The 7,069-nt window shown below is 37.4% G+C and overlaps 1 pseudogene; it reads left to right on the top strand.

Moving 5' to 3' along the window:
* The first annotated feature begins 5,707 nt into the window (after window positions 1-5,707).
* Window positions 5,708-6,022, top strand: LOC102817347 (annotated as a pseudogene).
* Window positions 6,023-7,069: the final 1,047 nt, after the last annotated feature.

Genomic DNA, 7,069 nt, shown 5'->3' with positions numbered 1-7,069 from the left:
GTATAAAATTTGAACAGAAATATAATGAAGGAAGAAATTGATCAGGTCATCAAAAAACTTTCAACCAAATAAATTTATATTGCCTAGAACTTCAATTCCAGATGGTTATTAATAGCTTTCTACCTTTCTTGAATTTTTTTTGATGTTGCTTTTTAAACTGGAGTAAATTCGGCCTATTTATTTTACCACCCTTACTTCCCATAGCTTCTACACCATGCTACTGGATTTATTTCTCGTATTTGAATATTTTCTGAAAAATATTTCAAAATATGTATTTAAATGACACATTTTTAAAGGCTTTGTATAGCTGGGTATAATTTATTGCATCCACAAATTTAAATGATAGTTTTTTTGGATATAAATCTTTAGATTTGGTTCTTTTTTTTCTTCATAACTTTTAAAATATCACTTTGTCATCTTCTTACATAAAATATTGCTATTCATAAATCTGATATGAATCAGAATAATTTTCCTTTATTAAAGATCTGCTCTTTATGCAAGCTTTACTTTTTCTTTTCTTTTTCTGTTACTATATCAGTGAGCGTGCACCTTTCTCAGGATGGACTAGCTAATGATTCAGGAACAACCCCTAAAATAGGAGATAATTAACACAGTACAGTTTTTTTGTTTGTTTGTTTGTTTTTATAATAGGCTATATATTAAATTGTTTCTCCCCCGATAGAAACAGGCTTATTGCTCAGATAGCCATGAGTGGTGGTAGTTGTGTGCCGTGGAGTCGGTCCTGGCACATTGCAACCCTGTAGGGTTTCCGAGGCTGGAAATCTTTATGGGAGCAGAAAGCCTCATTTTTCTCCTGTGAACTGCTGGTACTTTCCAACTGTTGACCTTGAGGCTAGCAGCCCAATTCTCTAGCAGAGCTCCTTTGATACTCACTAGTGAAGCCCAAAGACTACTTCCCTTGGCCACTTTTCAGGTCTAGAACTGAACTCATTCCCTTGGCTCAATTTTTAGACAAGCAATAGGTAGGTAGGGACTCCTGGTGTGGAGCTGTGGGTTAATGTGCTGGACTGCAAAGTCAGTTTGAACTGCAAGGTCAGTAGTTCAATCTCACCCACAGCTTCTTGAAAACAAGGTCACTATGGGTTGGTGTCCAGGGGGTCTGTGAGTTAATGCACCAGAATGCAAAACCATTTGAACTGCACAGTCAGGGGTTCAAGATCACCAGCTATTCCTCAGAAATCCTATTCAGGGTAGCTATGGGTCAGAACCCACACAATGGCATTTAACAACAACAACATGGATCAGTACAATAAACCTGTATGCTTAGGAAATAATCCTAGAAACTGGGTTCTATGAAGAAAAACATGGCATGAAAATTGGAGAAATACTCATTAACAACCTGCGATATGCAGATGATACAACCTTGCCTGCTGAAAGTTAAGAGGACTTAAAATACTTACTCATGAAGATCAAAGAGCACAGCCTTCAGTATGGATTGCATCTCAATGTAAAGAAAACAAAAATCCTCACCACTGGACCAATAGACAACATTCTTATCAATGGAGAAAAGATTGAAGTTGTCAAGGACTTCATTCTTCTTGGATAAACCATCTATACTCATGGAATCAGCAGTCAAGAAATCAACTGACATATTGCATTAGAAAATCTGCAACACAAGACCTTTTGTAAGTGTGGAAGAGCAAAGACGTCAGTTTGAGGAATAAGACACGCCTGATCCAAGCCATGATATTTTCAATAACCGTATATGTATATGAAAGTTGGCTAGTGAACAAGGAAGATTGTAGAATAATTTGATGCATTTGAGTAATAGTGTTGGAGGAGAATGTTGAAAGTACCATGGACTGCCAAAAGAACGAACAGATATGTGTTGGAAGAAGTATAGCCAAAGTGCTCCCTGGAAGCCAGGATAGCCAAACTTCGTCTCTCATACTTTGGAAATATTGTCAGGAGGGACCAGTCACTGGAAAGGGATATCATTTTTGGTAAGGTAGAGTGTCAGAGAAAAAGAGGAAGACCCCCAGCAAGATGGATTGGCAGAGTGGCAGTGTCAATGGGCTCAAGAGTGGCAACAATTGTGAGATTAGCTCAGGACAGGGCAATGTTTCCTTCTGTTGTGCAGAAGTATGAGTCAGTACTGACTCGAAGGCACCTAACAACATCAACAAGTTTATTTAGTTTTCATATCAAAGAAATAGGGAATACTTCCTCAGCACTCATTTTCATTGAGTGTCATCGGCTCCTTAACTTCATCAGCTAAACCAGAGAGCAGTTTAAACCTAAGTGGACAGAAGTTCAGCATCTTTATTAAACCTGCATCATATTATGAGGCCAAACCATCTAAACAGAATAAAAGCAGAGTTGCTTTCTGGCAGACCATTCACGGTAAATCCAACTAAGAATTTGGTGGAAATTAGACAATAATATAACAGGCATTAGGTGTTTACATATCTGAACATGTTCTTAGTGTTTTGTTTATTCTACAAACATTTCTTAAATTCCTATAATCCTCATGAGTGAACCAATAAATAGCATCATGTTAAACAGAAAAAAGATTGAAGTTGTCAACAACTTCATTTTGCTTGGATTCACAGTCAATGTTCGTGAAAGAAGCAGTAAAGCAACCATTCAATGTATTGCATTAGGCAAATCTGCTGCAAAAAACCTTCTTTAAAATACTAAAGAATAAAGTTATCTGTTTGAGGACTAAAGTGCATCTGACCCAAGCCATTGTATATTCAATCATCTCATATGCATGTGAAAGTTGGGAAATAAATAAGGAAGACCATATAAGAAATGATACATTTGAATTATGATTTGGAGAAGAATATTAAAACTATCATGTACTTCCAGAAGAACAAACATATCTACCTTCTAAGCAGTGTAGTTAAAGAATTGCTTCTTAGAAGCCAGGATTGTGATACTTCATCTCTAAAACTTTGGATTTTTCACCAGGTGGGACCAGTCCCTGGAGAATTATATCATTGTTTGGTAAATTGAACCATCAGCAAAAAGAGGAGGACCCACAGGGAGATGAACTGACACAATTGAAGCAACAAATGCTGAACAAATAATTTGAGAGACTGGATTATGTGAGGAAAGATATGACGTCAGGATTGGAGATATGCAGATGATACAACCTTGCTTGTTGGAAGCAAAAATAACTTAAAATACTTACTAATGATGATCAAAGACTTCAGTATAGATTTCACCTCATGTAAAGAAAACAAAAATCCCCACAATAGTAATCATAAAATCATAGTAAATGAGAAAAGATGGAAGTTGTCAAGATTTCATTTTTCTTGGATCCACAATCAACACTCATAGATCAGCAGTCAAGAAATCAAATGATGTGTTGCCTTGTACTTGCCTTCTATCTCTTTAAAGTGTTAAAGAACAAAGATGTCAATTTGAGAACTATGATGTACTTGACCCAGGCCATGGTATTTTAAATCATCTCATAAGCATAAGAAAGTTGGACAATGGATAAGGAAGATTTTAAGCAATACATTTGAATTATGGTGTTGGATAAGAATATTGCAAGCATGATAAACTGCCACAATAACATACAAATCTATCATGGAAAAAGTACAGTAAGAATGTGCCTTAGAAGCCAAGATGGTAAGACTTTGAACATGTTATCAGGAGGGACCAGTCCCTGGGGAAGGACACCATTCTTGGTAAAATAGAAGGTCAGTGGAAAATAGAGAAGACCTTCAAAGAGATCCATTAACACAAAAGCAACAATGGGCTCAAGTATAATAACAATTGTGAGGACTGGGCAGGACTAGGCAGTGTCTCATTCTGTTCTGTTGTGCATAGGGTCACTATAAGTCAGAACCAACTTGACAACACATAACAATAACATTTATGAAAAATGGTGTCTCATTAATTTGCACCCTTTTCAGTTCTTGGAGGGTCAACTCTGCCAATACATTTTATTGAGGAGTTTAGTCTTTTTTGCTGACCCTCATCAGACAAATGTGTCCCTTCAATATTCACATTTTCATTGTATTTACAGTGGTATTTGTAATACTGTCAGAAGAAATATTTGGACAAAATTAAATACCCATAGTTTCATTCTAATTCCATTCGAACAGCTTAATAGTTGTTGGAAAGATCTTAACTTTTGGGGGTTTTGCTTTATTTTTTAGTTAAAAGAACTTAAATCATTTAATTGCTTGCAAAGGTCTTCTTCTAATGGAGCAAAATTAATAGCTTTGTTTTTTATTTTGTTTTATAAACATACAATAAAACATGAAACTGAAAATTGGGTCAATAAATTAGGTCAATAAACCAATACTGAATTGACCTATATAAAAAAGCACAATTCACGCCTTCTTCAGTTGGAAATGTTCATTTATCTTAGAGCAGAATCTGGGGTCACTGGTATCACCATGGACTTCATAGAACATGGTGAAGGTTAACAAATAATTTCTCCAAGTCCACAGTCAGCAGCCTCTCTTCAGATATGAAAATGTAATATTTAATTTTCCATCAAATATGCACATTTGCTTTTTGAGTTTATTGCCAAGAAAATGACAAAAAAAGATTATAGTAAGATGAACAAGGTTAAAGCTGTACTCAAAATAAATGACAAAGTCGCTGTTGTGAAGGAGTTAAGCTCCTTTCTATAGACATTATGGCAGTGCTAGTCCATTGCTACAGCCTGTAACTTTCTCACAAATATCTAGCCTATAGTTTTCCAAATTCCCTGTTGCTGGTTTGAACCACCAACCTTGCTGTTAGCAGTCCAGTGCTTATCTCACAATACCACAACAGAAGTCCTGGCAGGATGGATAAATAGCCACAAATAATTCTACCTTCACAAGAAAGCAGAGCAAATCTATCACTACTCACACTTGTGAGGATGATGCGGGACCTGGCAGTGTTTCATTCTGTTGTACATAATAAGGTCACTATGAGTCAGAACTGACTTAAAGGCACCGATGGCTCCTCAGAAGCACTATGCAAGGTCAGACTGACTCAATGCCATTTAACAACAACAGCAACAAAATCTAACACTCATATCCAAACACTATATTTCATCAGACAGTGCTCTCTTTGACTGGGAAAGACAAGGTTATCACTGGTTGCCATTTAAATATAACCATGTGTTAAGGAAAGGACTCGGTTCTTGTGGCTACTTCTCCCATACTCTAAAGATACCATGGAAAGGAAAGCATGTGCCCAGCACGAGAATCTGTAAATTAACTGAGTATCTTTATGAACCAAGGAAACTGCTTTTTTTCAAAGGTAACACTGCAGTAGACAAATGATCCAAGAGGTTATGGGACTGCTGCGGTTCAGTGGTAGAATTCTTGCCTTCCAATGTTTCTGGTCAATGGACTGCATGCACAGGTATCAGTGATCCATCCATGGAGGTTTGTGTCTCACTATGTTGTTGAACAGATTTCAGAAAAGCTTCCAGACTAAAACAAACTAGGAGAAAAGGCCTGGTTATCCACTTCTAATATCCAGTCCATGAAAATCCTTTCAATCATAATAGTCCAATAATGCAAATTAGGGGAATGGTCCTGGTTCATGCAGCACTTTGTTCTGTTGTACATGTGACCGTGAGTCAGGGGTTGACCCAAAGACAGCCAACAACAAAATACAAGAGCTACATGATGAGACGATGGAATGCTTTCTTAAAGATAAAGCTAGGCTGCGACTAAGCTTGTGTACAGTAGTGGTATCAGTAGCAGCAACAACTGAGTTTGACATAATGTCTCAGGTCATTTTGCTAGTAAAGCCTATCAAGAGGCCAAAAGGAAGAGCTTAGGATGCCTGTGAAAATGTGAATGAATGCATGGAAGGTGTTTGTAATCTCAATAAAGAACATCTGAAGAGAATAAATCCCAACAGCCCCTCAAGTACATACGATATCAGTCAGTTGTTTGATTTTATTAATGATACGGCCGACTTCAGCTGTCTTGTTTACCAAGCTGATACCCAGACATACCAACCTAACACTAAAGGTTGGATTAAGGAGAAGATCTACATACTCCTTCGATGGCAGGCTCAACAATCAGGAAAATAGTTGAGTTGGCAGCATTAGGGTGCTGGAGGTGGGCTTCGAACACAGGTGTGTGCTGTAGTGGAGTTTTCTATTCTAGTAGTCCTGTTTCCATTTTGTTACATTCTATCATGGTTATGAATTGGGCTTCAAACCGCAAGGTCAGCAGTTCGAAACTACCAGCCGTTCTGCGGGAGAAAGATGAGGCTTTCTGTTCCCATAAAGATTTACAGCCTCGGAAAGCCTGTACAGGGTCGCTCTGAGTCGGAACTGACTCCACGACACTTAACAACAACAACAACATCCAAGATTGAATGGATTAGATGACATGCGAGGATTTTGTTCAATCTGAAATCCCCATTGCTCCCCACTTCCCCTTTTTCTTTTTCTTTTTTCTACTTAAACAGTTTTTAGGATCACTTAGAAGAAAGTTGTTGTCAGTTAATGTTGGCTCCAATCCTTTAAGCTGTTAATACCTATTTTATAACCTTCACTGCATTAACCTGTCTATGAGATAAATGGGGAGGGTGGGAGTCACAAAGTTTAGTCATGTCCTCAAGATAAAGTTTTAGTTAAAAATAAATCTTCTTCAGTTCTGAAAAAAAAAGAGATGAAGCTAATGTGTCAGTCTAGAGATGATACCCTATAAATATATGCTGGGTGTGGTGGTGTTGGTATTGGTGGTTGCTATCAAGTAGGCGCTAATTCATAATGACTTTATAGATAACAGAATGAAAGCTTGCCCAATTCTGTGCCATTTTCACAAATGTTGCTATATTTCAGCCCATTGTTGCAGCCACTGTGACAATTCATCACATTGAAGGTATCTCTCCTTTATGCTTACCCTCTACTTCAACACTTAAAAAAAGAACATTTGCAGCAGATTTGTTCAGTGCTATACTTGATTGTGACATCAAGACATCAAGAGCATCATATGTGAAGAGAACAAAAAGTCATTAAGAAGACAAGAATGAAGGAAAAGGTCAAAATGGATGTCAGAAGAGACTCTGAAACTTGCTCTCCAGCATAGAGATGCTAAAGCAAATAGAAGAAATGAGGAGGTCAAAGAGC

This window comes from Chrysochloris asiatica, unplaced genomic scaffold (assembly GCF_000296735.1).
Source record: "Chrysochloris asiatica unplaced genomic scaffold, ChrAsi1.0 scaffold00256, whole genome shotgun sequence".
Lineage (NCBI taxonomy): Eukaryota > Metazoa > Chordata > Mammalia > Afrosoricida > Chrysochloridae > Chrysochloris > Chrysochloris asiatica.
The sequence above is the reverse complement of the archived record's forward strand: the minus strand, read 5'-3'. Positions and strand labels throughout refer to the sequence as shown.